The sequence below is a fragment of the Ornithorhynchus anatinus genome, chromosome 4 (genome assembly GCF_004115215.2).
Source record: "Ornithorhynchus anatinus isolate Pmale09 chromosome 4, mOrnAna1.pri.v4, whole genome shotgun sequence".
Taxonomy (NCBI): Eukaryota; Metazoa; Chordata; class Mammalia; order Monotremata; family Ornithorhynchidae; genus Ornithorhynchus; species Ornithorhynchus anatinus.
The window spans coordinates 71,260,950-71,275,573 of record NC_041731.1 but is presented as its reverse complement, the minus strand read 5'-3'; the positions used below and the strand labels follow the sequence as shown (position 1 = coordinate 71,275,573).

The following is a 14,624-nucleotide window of genomic DNA, read 5'->3' as shown; positions in this document are numbered from 1 at the left end:
AAGAAGGAATGCTAATGCTGGTCAAGTCAGTCAATCAATCAATAAATGGTATTTATTGAGCACTTAGTGCAGAGCACTGTACTAAGTACTTGGGGAATAAAATGTTGTAAAGGTGGTAGACACATTCCCTGTCCACAAGGAGCTTACAGTCTAGGCTGTGAGCTTTCTGAGAGTTACAGACCATGTCTTATTTATTCTTTATCATATTGTTCCCCAGCACATAGCAGAGTTCTTTGCATAGAGCAGACTCCCTATAAATACAATTGAATGAATGATACAAACTGAAAGATGCATTAACTTTATTAAATATTAGTATTTTATTAGTATCCAGTCATTATTAATTGTTGAACACTGAGAAGCAACATGGCCTAGAGGAAAGAGTATGGGCTTGGGAGTCAGAAGACTTGATTTCTAGTCCTGGCTCTAGTCCTATGTGACCTTGGGCAAGTGATTTTACCTCTCTGTGCTTCAGTTTCCTCATCTGAAAATAGGGATTAAAGACCTGTTCTCCCTCCGTCTTAGTTATCCCTTTGCTTATCAGTGAGAAAGGCACATAGTAAGTGCTTAACAAATACCACAGTAATTATTATTACTTACAGTATAATTAGAATATCTTTTGTTAAGTGCTTACTATCCTCTGTGACCAGCACTGTATTGAGTGCTGGGATAAATATAAGATAATTAGGTTGGACATAGCCCCTGTTCCATATAGGACCCTAAATCTAAGTAGGTCAGAGGAGGATTTAATCCCCATTTTACAATCCTCTAGATTGTAAACTCATGTGAACAGGGAATGTTTCTGTTTATTGTTACAATGTACTATCCCAAGCTCTAGTAAAGTGCTCTACACATAGTAAGCACTCAATAAATACTACTGAATGAATGAATGAGGCTCAGAGAAGTTAAATGACTTGCTCCTGGTCATACAGTAGGCAAAAGTTGAGGCCCAGACTAGAACCCAGGTCCTCTAACCTTTAGGCCCAAACTCATTCTACTATGCCAAGTTTCTTCTCTAGAGAGATATGTTTGCTGAAAAAATCATTTGTAGTTCACTATGAAGCTTTTAAGATAGGAGCCACTCCTCTCATGTCACAATGTCAAAACATCATGAACATCAAAGTTAAGGAGTGGCATAGTTTACAGACACAAATATTCATTCATTCATTCATTCAATCATATTTATTGAGTGCTTACTGTTTGCAGCACACTGTACTAAGCACTTGGGGAGAGTCCAATATAACAATAAGCCAACATATTCCCTGCCCACAATGAGCTTACAGTCTAGAGGGGAGACAGACATTAATTTGAATTAATAAATTATAGATATGTACATAAGTGCTGTGGAGCTTGGAAGGGGGGAATGAATAAAGGGAGCAAGTCAGAACAGTGTAGGAGACATGGGAGAAGAGGAAAAGAGGGCTTAGTCAGGGAAGGCCTCTTGGAGGAGATATGTCTTCAATAAGGCTTGAAGGTGGGGAGAGTAATTTTCTGTGGGGTTTGAGGTAGGAGGGTGTTCCAGGCCAGAGGCAGGAAGTGGGTAAGGGGTCAGCAGTGAGATAGATGAGATTGAGGTTCATTGGGAAGGTTAGCATTTAAGGAGCGAAGTGTGTAGGCTGGGTTGTAGTAGGACAGTGTTCGGGTGAGGTAGGAAGGGGCATGGTGAATGATTACTTGAAAGCCATGGTAAGAATTTTTTGTTTGATGCGAAGGTAGATGGGCAACCACAGGAGTTTCTTGAGGAGTGAGGAAACATGTCCTGAATGTTTTTGTAAAAAAATAATCCAGGCAGTTTAGTGAAGTATGGACTTGAGTGAGAAGCAGGAGGCAGTGAGGACATCAAAGGAGACTGATATAGTAATAAAAAAGTGTGATAGAATAAATGACTAGATTTACATGGTAGCAGTTTGGATGGAGAAGAAAAAGTGGATTTTAGTGATGCTGTCAAGGGGGAACCTACATGATTTAGTGATGGATTGAATGTGGGTTGAATGAGAGAAAGGAGTTGAGGATAACATCAAGGTTATGGGTTAGTGAAACAGGAAGGATAGTGGTGTCATCTACGGTGATGGGAAAGTGATGGTGAGGAAAGAGTTTGGGTGTGTAGAAAAGGAGTTCTGTTTTGGACTGTTATGCTTGAGTTACAGGGGGAGCATTCCAAGTATAGATGTCTTGAAGGCAGGAAGAAATGCAAGACTGTAGAAAGAGAGAGAGAGAAGTTAGGGCTAGAGATGTAGATTTGGGTATCATCTACATAGAGGGGGTAACTGAAGCCATATGAGCAAATGAGTTCTTCAAGGGAGCGAATGTAGATGGAGAATAGAAAGGGACCCAGAAATGAGGGACATCCACCGTTAAGGGGTGGGAGGCAGAGGAGGAGCCTGTGAAAGAGACTGAGAATGAATGGCTCAAGAGATAAGGGGCTCACAGTTTTAATCTCTATTTTACAGGTGAGGTAACTGAGGTATAGAGAAGTAAGTGACTTGCCCAAGGTCACACAGACAACTGGTGCAGCCAGGATTAGAACCAACATGCTCTGACTCGCCAGCCCTTGTTCTTTTTATTGGGCCATTCTGCTTCTCGACACTTATATGGGGCAATCTTAAGAGGCATTGATGATTCTATCCATTACATATTTCTCAGCATTTCAGATCTCGAAAAGTGTCAACAAATTAGAGGGAATTGGGTAGTATATGAAAAATAATGAAAGGATTGAAGGAAATGCCTTGGTAATTTATGATTTCTTTGGATTTGCATAAAACATTCATTATAAAAGTGCATGGGGCACATTTACAAATAAATAGTACTAATTTGGTTACTGAATTCCCTCAAAAAATCACATACATATATCTAAGGCAGAAAAAAAAAGATGTTTGGCTATAGTTCTTCAAAATACAACTATAGTGCCCTGTTGATCATTAAATTATGGGGTAAAATTACTGTTCCATGCCTGAATTAAAATCTGCAAAGCTCAGCCCTAGCAGAACTGACAAGGATTTTCTTCATCACTCCTGTTGCAATACCTAGGGACATTTCCATTTTGTGGAAAACAGCACAGGTCTGTGATAAAAATGCAATATAATGAAAGTTTATTTGGTGTCTGAAACTTGCAAATCCTTTAGTATCAGTGTTTTCAGCAAAACAAAGACATACTTCTTTATTCTGGGATTCTGAATGTGGGACAAGTGAAAGCAATGTCTGAACAAAATTATGAATTAGGAGTATTAGGATTAATCTATCCATCCAGCAATTGTATTTATTGTTTACTGTAATAAGATAAAATCTTTCCCTGATATATATATATGTGTATAGCCTAACAGGCTGGGCTCCCACTTGTACCATCATTCTCCAACACTTAAATATTCCCCACTCCTTCAAAAACATTTTTTAAATCATAAAATAAAAGCAATGAAGTTGTTAGCTTTTCTCCAAATTTGGAGTTGTCTAAAAATTTTCAGTGTTTATTGATGAATAAAATATGAGGATAGTATTGTTTACTGAGTGCTTACTGTGTGCAGAGTACCGTCTTAAGCATTATGTTTCTGTGTGCCAGGTAAGGGATTTTGATAGGCTGTACTCCTGATGAATGAGACAGAATGTTGGGAAGGAGGAAAGAAGGTAGGATAACTGGGAGGAGTTCTGGGGTGATGATAGGAACAGACAGGCAGACAAGAAAAGGATGCAGACAGAATGAAAGTAGCTTGAGGACATCAAGACAAAAATAGTTTGGGAACAATCAAGAAGGGAGAGTACAATACAACAGACCCATTCCCTTCCCTCAGTGAGCTTACAAGTCTAGAGGAGGAGGCAGACTTAATATGAATAAATAAATTATGAATATGTAATATGCTGGGGGGTAGGAAGGGGGGAATGAATAAAGGGAGCAACTCAGGGCAATGCAGAAGGGAGTGGAAGAAAAGGAAAAGAGGGCTTAGTCAGGTAAGACCTCTTGGAGGAGATAATAATAATGATGACACTTGCTAAGTGCTTACTATGTACCAAGCACTGTTCAAAGCACTGGGATAGATACAAGGTTATCAGTTTGTCCCATCTGTTGGTCCCAGTTTTAATCCTCACTTTTCAAATGAGATAACTGAGGCACAAAGAAATTACATGACTTGCCCAAAGGCACACAGCTGACCAGTAGCGGAGCCCGAATTTGAAACCACGACCTCTGACTCCCAAGCCTGTGCTCTTCCCACTAAGCCACACTGCTTCTAAAACAGACTGTTTATGAACCTGTGAAGACCCAGAAACTGGATATTTCACCCAGAAACTGGATATTTCACCCAGAAAATCAGAGAGAAGTTAAATGCCTTGTTCAAGGTCACATAGTTGGCAAGTGGCAGAGCTTAGATTAGAATTTAGGTCTTCTATTTTCCAGTCCCACGGTCTTGCCACTGGGCCACACTGCTTAGTATCAAAGGCAGGAATGTGCACATAGGCGTTCTGTTCTCTCTGACTTTGGGTTCGAGGGGCTACTCTGGTGTAAGCTTGGCACTTCCTAATCATGACACTCACAGGATGGCAAATACATCTTACTGGAGCTATCTGGGATGACTACTGACTTAATTCAATTACTGAGGTCCATCACGGTTCCTGGAGTTCTTCACAGCTGTAGCTAGGGCACTTCCTCTGCCTCATTTCCTTGTGCAAATCCAGCAGGCTGGCTACAGAACCAGCGGCAGCTGAAGCAGACCAAATGGTGACCCAAATCAGAAATCCTGCCTTCATAGATTCCATTGTCTCATTTGAAAAAGAAACATGGGAGGGTTTCTGGGGAAGTGGGAGCAGGTGAACTGGTGAGGAGCACAAGATTGTAAGTTCCTTGAGAGCAGGGATCATGTTTACCCAAATCTATTGTTTTATGCTCTCCCAAACATTTGGTACAGTGCTTTGCACACAGTAAGCACTCAGATAAAAGGGAAGCAGCTTGAACTAGTGGAAAAAGTCAGATTACGAGTTCTTCTAATCCTGACTCCTCCACTTGTCTGCTGTGTGACCGGCAAGTTACTTAACTTCTCCGTGTCTCCGTTTCTTCATCTCTAAATGGGTATTACATCATATTGTCACCTACTTAGCCTTTTACTTAGTCCCTGTGGATACAAGGACTATATCCAACCTGCTCATTTTGTAATCTTCCTCTGAGTTTAGTAGGTTGCTTGGTACGATAGTAAGAGCTTTATTCATACCATACTAATAAATAAATGAATGCCACTGATTGAGTGAGCAAGCAGCTCTGGTAGAGCAATGTGGCAGACTGATCTTGTTTGAGATCTTTATGGTTGCAAAACTGAGGATGGAAGTCCATTCTAGAATGCTTTGGGGTATCAGTAGCTGCATCTCCTTAGCTGGAAGCCTGAGAACACTGATCCCTAGATGGGCTGAAAGGAGGAGGAGAAGTGAGAAAGGGAGGAGGGAAAGGGGGTTCAGTGGCCAGATTATGAGAGAAGTTAAAGAAAGGAGAGGGAGTGCAGTCACTTCTAGCCCCTTGAGCCCAGGTTCAGTCACTACCTTGCTGATCATTTGTCCAGAGGCCAGTGGTGCCAGATCTTGATCACTCCAGCCACATGGGTGGGGGAGGAGTTCAGAGCTGGACCCAGGGCAGAAACTCAGAATGGATGTGATCACTGTTTGCTGTGCAGAAACCCCCTTCTCTCAGAATGAAGAATGAGTTCCCACATTTGTCTTGTATTATGCTGTCAAGTCGTCTCCGACCCTTAGTGACTCCATGGATACATCTCTCCCAGAAAGTCCTACCTCCATCTGCAATCGTCCCCGTAGTGGGTCTATAGAGTTTTCTTGGTAAAAATACAGAAGTGATTTACCATTGCCTCCTTCCGCACAGTTGACTTGAGTCTCCACCCTCGACTCTCTCCCATGCTGCTGCTGCGTGAGTTTTGACTTATAGCAGATTGCCTTCCACTCACTAGCCACTGCCCAAGCTAGGAATGGAATGAGTATACCTCTGCTTGACTCTCCCTCCCATATTCGAGGCTGGTAGAGACTGGAAACTCTCCAGGTGCAACCCTGAGAGGGGATCCCACATTAAGGGTGGGTGAATTATCCCCTGATCCCTGTTCCCTTCCTCTTGGGAGCAGAGAGACAAGGTACAATCCAATGACATCATATTCAGTGTGATATTGTGATGCTTTCAGGTGCACTAGTATTGACCTCAAGGGATGACAAACTTGGTGGAGCAAAGCTACTAAGATGTTTCTGTTCATCAATTATGCAATACTTTGCTCGTCCAATAGGAAAAGTCACTATCCTGCTATTCTCTCTTTCAGACTGCATGGAGCCTAATCTTTGCCCTCTCCTTTCTCTCCATTTCCCATTCCCAAGAGAGCATTGGCAAGGTGATCTATGTCATCTTTTCTCTAGCTGATACCTATGTCCTCATTTTATTAATACTATTATGTAAATGTTTCCTTCATCATTGAACACTGAACAATTTTAGACAACTCCAAATTTGGAGAGAAGCAAATAGCTTAATTGATTTTATATATGAATGAAAAACAAAATTCAAAGGGGTGGGGAGTACTTAAGGTGAGAGATATTGGTGCCTTATCAAACATAAGAAAAAATTTGTAAAGGCTGATTGAGGTGTGTGTGCAAGAATGCTAAACTTTGTTTTGATAGAAGTGCTGAAATGGATTGAAGAACATATTTCAAAAAAGAAATGGCTTCCTTAACTCAGAATGCCCTGACAGAGTCTAATTGGCATTTGAAAATATCGAGTAGTGCTAAAGTGATCTTTAGTTGATTTCATTAAATGAATTTGAATGGCACTACTGAAAGCTAATGTCAACCTGGTTGCAGACAAGCACCTAAGGGATTTATCTGAACAATCATTTGTTATTTCTTTACAAGCATCCTATGGCAGTGTTCTAATTCAAATTGTTTAGAAGGGGATTGTTATTTTTGCAGCTGTGTTTTGACTGTCTGTGAAATATGATGGAATTATAGTGCTTTTTTTTATTTTTGAAAGGATGAATATCTCATCTTTCTATCAATGGAAATCAATGTCATTCTTACCCTGTTGAGCAATGATAAACATTTTCCCAGCAATAAGAAGTAGTTCATCTGCACTAGCTTTGTTTGTTGTTATAAAGTCAGACCTAGAATCCTATAATATTTTATCCAAGGAGTTCTTTTGAATTTAAACATTTTCTTTTCTCACTAATAATCATAATAATAATAATGGTATTTGTTAAGTGCTATGTGCAAAGCGCTGTTCTAAGCACTGGGGTGGGGGGAATACAAGATGATCAGGTTGTCCCATGTGGGGCTCATAGTCTTAATCCCCGTTTTACAGATGAGGTAACTGAGGCACAGAGAAGTTAAATGACTTGCCCAAAGTCACTCAGATGACAAGTGGTGGAGACAGTATTAGAATCCATGACCTCTGACTCCCAAGCCCATGCTCTTTCCACTGAGCCAACCTGCACTATCCCACGCTTTATTTGGGAGCAAGAAATACAACTGGACTTAAATCCCCAGAACATAGAAAAGTGTTTGTAGTAAGTCAGTGTTTTTGAAGAACAAGTTACAGGACCTTATTGGACACCAAACCACTTCCTATGAACTCTTCCCTGTGATTTTTGAGTTTTTTGTTTGATTTTTAATAGTATTGGCTGAGCATTTACTATGTGTCAGTCATTGTACTCAGCACTGGGGAAGATACAAACTAATATGGTTGGACATAGATCCTGTGCCACATGAGGTTCATAGTCTGAATCCCCATTTTACAGATGAGATAACTGAAGCACAGAGAAGTTAAGTGACTTGCTCAAGGTTACACAGCAGACAAGTGATTGACTCAGGATTAGAACTCAGGTCCTATGACTCACAGGCCGGTGTTCTATCTATTAGGTCATGCTGCTTCTCAGACTATGTGAGTCAGTCTCATCTGGGTCTGGCTCCAAGTGACTCCTTCCTTGTTAGGAGCTTAGAGTAAACTGTCACTCAGAGGTAGTTATGAGAGGTAGGAATACCAGACAGAAATGCAGGAGCATCTACTGCTAAAGTCCCTCCTTCCCAGCTCAAACCTCACACCAAAGCTGAGATTTCCTAGTGAAGATACTTGAAACAGTTTGGTTTTGCCTGTTAATAAGGGTATTTCTTTGGTCATATCCCTGAGACTCCAGAGTTATGTATTTTGGATCTGAAATAACTTCAAAAATTTGCCAACCTCTGTGGAAAAAAATGTCTTCAACTGAAGGTAATAGCAGCAATATTACTTATTAAGTAAAACATTACTTGTTATTAACAATTATTACTTATTAAGTGCTTACTGTGTGCAGAACACTGTACTAAGCTCTGGCATAAAATACACAGGTGGGAATTAAACGTAGTCATGTCCCTCATGGGGCCTCAAGATGCTACCACTACTTTCTCTAGGTTTGTAATTCTTCCCAACCAGAGCAAAACACGTGGTATTATTTGGACAGGCTCAATCTGCTTCCATCTGGACCACTAACCTAACATAACTTATGAATTCAATACATCCTTTTACTCCTAAAACATGTTTTCATTTTTGTTCATTAACTGAGTCTTTAACTGTACGTTTTCTTAAACATATTAACTGGAGAACTAAATATGGCTTGTAACATTTTTAAGCGACAGCGCAACTCTGATCACAAATACTGGAAAGTAACAGACTCTCAGTTAATCATGGACAGAACAAAGCTTCCAACTAAACAGTATTTCCCTTCACAAGTTTGTAGAAAAGGTGATGTGGTTCCTTAGGTCTGGACCACAGAAGAAATTCACTTAAACTTAAAGGTTTGAAACTCTTTTACAGATTATCATTTATTGCATTTGTTAAGAGCTTACTCTGTGCGAATCATTGTACTGAGGTCTGAACACTTCTCATTTTATCTTCACAAGGTTCCTATGAAGTAGAAATTATTCTCCCCACTTTACAGATGAGGAAACAAGCATAAGGAAGTTAAATGACTTGCAGAGCTGGAACTTCTGGCTACCATAGTGTACTCTTTCCACTAGACCATGTGGCCAGTATATTAAAGTTCTATTCCATGTAAGGGTAGAGGAATCTTCTTCTTGTTAGACAACTATTTTGCTATCTACTCATTTACTAGGGACGTATCCAATAAGTGAAATTCCCCTAATTCCTGGTAGCTATTTTTCATGGGAGTTATTACTTTCTTCACTCATAACCCATATCATTCTTTTTTACTCTTTTCTTTAAATAGCTGTTATGACTGCAATGTACAATGGATTCATCATATTTATGCATGTTCATATAATTAAGCTGACTTTTATTGGGCTGTGTAGAGTTCATTCCAACTAACTTCATGATGAGAAGAAGGCCATTTTATCTGGGGCCATTTTATCAGTGCCTTATGTGTCATTAAAGTGTAACCATTCAGAAGGAAAGATTGGGAAAGTAGAAAGATCAGGGAGTTGGATCAGAGGACTCTTGGCCATTTTGAAGTTAGAAATGGGGAGCCATATTTCTGGGAGAGCAAGACATAAGGAGGTCTCTTGTTATGACCCTGGATGGACACAGGAAGCATGAGATGATCCCCAGTGAGAGTTAGATTCCTTGGAGGTTAGGAGTTTATCAGCTAGGTCTCTGGAAGAGTAAACCTTATGCCCTGAGAGAGAGAAATGACACAGAGCTGCTCCTGCATCCAAAGGACTTGAACAGGCCAAGACTAAAATTTGGGATGACCAGAGAGGAGAGGAGGAAGGATCAGTGGAACATGAACCCTGGGACATGTATAGGAAGGTTCAGAGGGTTCTGAGATGGCAAGTGTGAGGGGAAAGGGGGAAACATGAAGGAGTAGAGCTAGGAAAAGGTGGTTTGAACAGGAATTCTGTTTGACTGCTAAATGATTAAGAACACTTGCAAGAATACTATTGAACATTTTTGCGATCCCTGATCTTGGTGTCTGCCTGTGATAGGGACTGGAGGAGACACTCCGGGTGCCAGGGAGTCACATAGATGTGGAAATCTGCTAGACAGGGACAGAGAACATTCTCCACAAGCTTCCTGTAACCAGCTCGGGAGGAAGTTGGTAGGATAGTCTTGAATATTTTCCTTGACCTTGGGCAGATGCCTGTGCTTCAGATGGTGGGGAGGGGTGCAGATTTGCATGCAGGGACTTGGAGAACACTAGGCAAAAGTCCCCAACCTGTTGGTCCCGAGAAGAGAAGAACTAGAGGACTTTTGACACAATGGAAGTTAACAGGAGTCCAGGTGCTCCTAAAGTGACATCAGGGGCTACTTGAGGTGAGATTTAGAGCTGGGAACCCCTGCTTACTGAGAAATGTGTTTTGCTTGGTGTTTTGGACAGAGGACCCTGCCATGTCCTCTTCATCCTATTTCTCCTTCTTCCAGGTCTATATCTGAGGAAGAGAAGAATGTCCTAGTTGAAACCTTGTGGCTAGTAAGCACTTACTTCTGGTCCCCAAACACACTTTGGCCAGGGAGTAGTGAGGAGTAGAGTTACATCTGTGCAGTCATTTGGTCATCGTAGACAAATCCCTCTCCAAGAAAAAAAGTTGTCAGAAAACCCAAGCAAAAATCCGGTGTTGTCCTGTTCACAGTATTCTTTAATACAACTCTTCTTTCAAGCCAAGCAGCATGGCATAATGCATAGAGCACGGGCCTAGGAGTTCAACAGTCATGGGTTCAAATACCAGCTCCTCCACTTGCTGCTGTGGGACCTAGGGCAAGCCACTTAACTTTTCTGTGCCTCAGTTACCTTGTCTGTAAAATGGGGATTAAGACTCTGAGCCCCAAGTGGGACAACCTGATTACCTTGTAACTACTCCAATGTTTAGAACAGTGTTTGGCACATTTCGAGTAGTAAGTACCAAATACCATTATTATTGTCGTTATTCTTACTGTCTGCCTTGGACAAAGTCACATCACTTCTCTGTGCCTCAGTTGCCTCATTTGGAAAGTAGGGATTGAGATTGTGAGCCCCATGTGATTTGCTTGTATCCTCCCCAGTACTTAGTACAGTGCTTGGCACACAATAAGTGCTTAACAAATGACACAATTATTATCAATGATAAGCCATAACAAAAATAATACTCAAATTTTAGTGTAATTCTATTTTTCTTAAGCACTTTCACATGATAGATTTCATTTTGTCTTTGCAAATGTTTTAGGTGGAGAGAGGCCAGAATTATTTTCCCCATTTTATAATCAAGGAAACTGAGCAGCAAAGATATTAAATAACTTGCCTGTGGTCACATAGCAGGCTAGGGGCAGATCTTGTAGTAAAACACAAGTTTCCTATTTCTATGGTTCCACAAAAGAAATTAGGATTTTTGGAAAACAATTTTTCTATTTGGTGAATTTTATTGGTGAATTTTCTATATGTTGGCCATGAGGCCTACTTAGCAGACTTTTTCAACACTTTACCAAGTGCTTTAAGCCTTATATTAGCCAATATAACTCAATATAACTCTCTGCAGCTTAACCCTCTTTTCCCCCCATTTCCCTCTGCTCCTCCCCCTCTCCCTTCCTATCCCCTCAGCAATGTACTCATCTGCTCAACTGTATATATTTTCATTACCCTATTTATTTTGTTAATGAAATGTACATCGCCTTGATTCTATTTAGTTGCCATTGTTTTTACGAGATGTTCTTCCCCTTGACTCTATTTTTTGCCATTGTTCTTGTCTGTCTGTCTCCTCTGATTAGACTGTAAGCCCGTCAAACGGCAGGGACTGTCTCTATCTGTTGCCGACTTGTTCATTCCATTCATGCTCTGCACATAGTAAGCGCTCAATAAATACTATTGAATGAATGAAAAGAGGGGTTGGGGCAGGAGAAGCGAGCAGAATGAGACTTTCCATTTACCTCCCACTTATTTCCCTCTAGTTCCTCTTGGGTCCTGCTGCCTCCCCCTACATCCTCTCATCTCTGATCTCCCCCCATGTCTTACTGCATTCCCCCTCATTTCCCCCATCTCCCCATATCTCTCCATCTCCTGAAATATCTCCCCCATTACCCTTTGTATCCTTCCATATCTCACCAAGTCCTTCCATCTCCCTCTATCCCTCTTCACCCCCCAGCCTCTCCCCATGTCTCCTGTGTCCTGCTGCATTCCCTCCACATCTCCCCATCTCCTTCAAGGTACCCCACATCTCCCTCTTCTTACCTCATTTTACCCCATTGCACATCATTAGACATGTATCCATTGTCCTTTGTTGAATAGAGTTGTTGGTCAGTCTATGTAAGTCAGGCCATATACAAACCACTATAAATTAAAATATAAGGCAATTCTAGTAGTTAATAATAATAATTACGGTATTTGTTAAGTGCTTAACTATGTTCCAGGCACGGTACGAAGCACCGGGGTGGATAGAAGTAGATCAGATTGGATACAGTCTCTGTCTCATATGGGGCTTACAGTCTCAATCCCCATTTTACAGATGAGGTAACTGAGTCCCAGAGAAGTGAAGTGACTTGCGCAAGGCCAAACAGCAGAAAAATGGAGGAGCCAGGATTAGAACCCATTACTTTCTAACTCCCAGGCTTGTGGTCTATTCACTATGCCAAGCTACTTCTCTAACAATAACAATATGTCTGTTGAATTTATTATATAAAGCCAAACATCATGCTAAATGATTTTGGTAAGCCTGGGCATAGATTTCCAATCCACCTAATACCACTCTGCTTTCTTGTGTGACTTCAAACTCCTACTCTGGAAATGCAGCTGAAGTCATGTAATATAAAATTAACTTAGTACATGTGTAGAAATTGTGCCAGTGGGACGGCCACTTGGGACACAGGGTGAGGGAGCCTAGCAGTCTGTGTTTGTGATTGCTGAGACTCTACTGAAAGGGAGAGTGGGATATATAGAGGTAACAAGGAAGATTATTAGCAAATAGACAACTTCTTTATATCGCGAACAAAGATGATGTCTATTATTGTAGCTCCTTGAGGGCTGGGATCATTTTTGCCAACTTTACTTGCCGCCTTTATTCAACCCACCCTCAGCCCCACAGCACTTATGTATATAGTAATTTACTTCAATGTCTGCCTCTCCTTTTAGACTGTAAGGTCCTTGTGGGCAGGGAATGTCTACCACCATTTTATTTTTTTTTAATTTCATGGTATTTGTTAAGAACTCACTATATGTCATTCATTCATTCAATCATATTTATTGAGCACTTACTGTACTAAGTGCTTGGAAAGTACAATTCAGCAACAAATAGGGACAATCTATACCCAACAACAGGCTCACAGTCTAGTCAGGAACTGTACTAAGTGCTGGGGTAAATACAAGCTAATCAGGTTGGACACAGTCTCTGTCCTACATGGGGTTCACAGTCTTAACTTACATTTTACAGGTGAAGTAACTGAGGCACAGACTAATTAAGTGACTTTCCCATGGCAGTCTGGCAGAGCTGGAATTAGGACTCAGGCCCTGCTGACTCCCAGTCCTGTATTCTTTCCACTAGGCCATCTGCTTCTCAACTCTGATATATTGTACTCTCCCAAATGCTTAGGACAGTACTCTGCATATAGGAAGTGCTCAATAAATATGATTGATTAATTGATATATGGTATTGTACCCCTCCAAGCATGTAGTACAATGCTTTGCACTTAATAAGTGCTCAATAAATAGCATGAATTGACTTAGGAATGGCGCTTTGGGGTTTGCAGAAAAGGCTGGAGTTTAACTGCATCCATTCTTCAGTCCTTTGAGTTATGCAATCAGTTTGTTTCCCAAAACAGTTTTATGTTTCTTCGTGCCCAAACTACATCATCTTATTTGTATGTTCAGAATATGGAAAATGGAAAAAAACCCTGCTATTTCCACATGAGATAAAATATCCACCCACAGGACAGGGTAGCCTATATAAGCTTTTATGATGGGGAAAATGAAATGGTAATTTTTTTCTGCCCATTTTCAGTAAGCCTGCCAACTTCTTTTTTGATTGCAGCTTGAATCTATTATCTAAGAAGAATATTTATTTTGGGATCAAGTAAATCCTACCCGGTTTGAAGCCTGAAAAACAATTTTCAGCTTACTCCAGATATAGGAAAATGCTTGGCAAAGCAAAAAAAAAATGTGTGGATTGGAAATTTTTCTCATCCTCTAACTCTAATAGGAAAGTTGATCAAACAAAGCATTAGTTTCATTTTTACGCTTTGACCACACATCACCAAAGAACCTCTGGATGAAATAGTTCCAGGAGATGTAGGAAACACCTCTGAACATTTGTTTTCCATAGCAGTAGAAAGGTACTTTATGGTCAAGGTTGGAGGGTTTCATGCAAGGAGCAGGCCTCCTATCCTTCTGAAATCCAGCCAACTATGCCTCTCCTCTTCTCCGAAGCCCTACTAAATAATTTCCTCCCCTCAGAGGACATCTCTCACCTCCATGCTCATATCATCCCATCATCCACCTTTAATGCTTTCATGCAGGCCTAAAAGATGCAGAATCAGGAGAGGCCTCATGGACTAAAGCCGATGAGCTCTTGTATCCATTAAGGCCCACCTGCTGTTATCTCCAACTGTTGTAGGAAAGACAGTTCCCTCCCCACTCCTTCCTCCTCTTGCCCTTACTTCTCCTTGATGCTTTCAACTCCATTGCTTGCAAGGCCAGTTTGTCTCTTTTGGCAGGGGTTCA

The 14,624-nt window shown here is 40.9% G+C and overlaps 1 non-coding gene across 1 annotated transcript; it reads right to left on the bottom strand.

The window, feature by feature from the left end:
- Positions 1 to 5,900: 5,900 nt before the first annotated feature.
- Positions 5,901 to 6,037, bottom strand: LOC114811548. The gene has a single exon (XR_003759244.1). It is a non-coding gene; the product is annotated as a small nucleolar RNA SNORA7 (small nucleolar RNA).
- Between the last annotated feature and the right edge of the window lie 8,587 nt (positions 6,038 to 14,624).